The 685-nt window shown below is 33.0% G+C and overlaps 1 non-coding gene across 1 annotated transcript; it reads left to right on the forward strand.

Moving 5' to 3' along the window:
- The first annotated feature begins 220 nt into the window (after positions 1 to 220).
- LOC131277618 (U6 spliceosomal RNA) lies at positions 221 to 327 on the forward strand. The gene has a single exon (XR_009184759.1). It is a non-coding gene; the product is annotated as a U6 spliceosomal RNA (small nuclear RNA).
- The last annotated feature ends 358 nt before the right edge of the window (positions 328 to 685 follow it).

The following is a 685-nucleotide window of genomic DNA, read 5'->3' on the forward strand; positions in this document are numbered from 1 at the left end:
TATTTTTTTTAAGTTTTTATTGAAGATTATCATTCATATGTGAATATCTATAAATAATAAGTGTATAGTATAAGTTGTGAACTTATAAAACAAACATGAATATCATCATACAGGGCTCCTATATATTACCCCAACAGCAGTACCTTGCATTGTTATGAAACAATTGTTACAAACCATGAAAAAGTATTGTAAAAATATTACTACTAAATATAGCCAATATGTGCTCGCTTCGGCAGCACATATACTAAAATTGGAATGATACAGAGAAGATTAGCATGGCCCCTGCGCAAGGATGACACGCAAATTCGTGAAGCGTTCCATATTTTTAAAAAAAGAAAAAAAATATATAGCCAATATCTTACATTTGGTGTATTTTTCCCCCAACTCACCCAGTTAATGACACCCTGAATTAGTATTATGTACTTATTATAGTTCATGAGAGAACATTTTCATATTCTGTTAGCCACAGTCCATCTTCTACCACAGGATTCACTGTGTTATACAGTCTCCTGTTTTGTACAATCCACTAAAAGTGTATACTCAGTGGCTCTCACATCCATTGCAAAGTTGTGCTATCATCACCTCAGTCAATTTTAGAACATTTTCACTACTCAAGAAGGAAAAATCCCATATCCCCTTATACCCCTTATTATTGTCCCTTAGAATTGATATATCTTTGCCATTG

This window comes from Dasypus novemcinctus, unplaced genomic scaffold, assembly GCF_030445035.2.
Source record: "Dasypus novemcinctus isolate mDasNov1 unplaced genomic scaffold, mDasNov1.1.hap2 scaffold_190, whole genome shotgun sequence".
NCBI classification, from domain to species: Eukaryota; Metazoa; Chordata; class Mammalia; order Cingulata; family Dasypodidae; genus Dasypus; species Dasypus novemcinctus.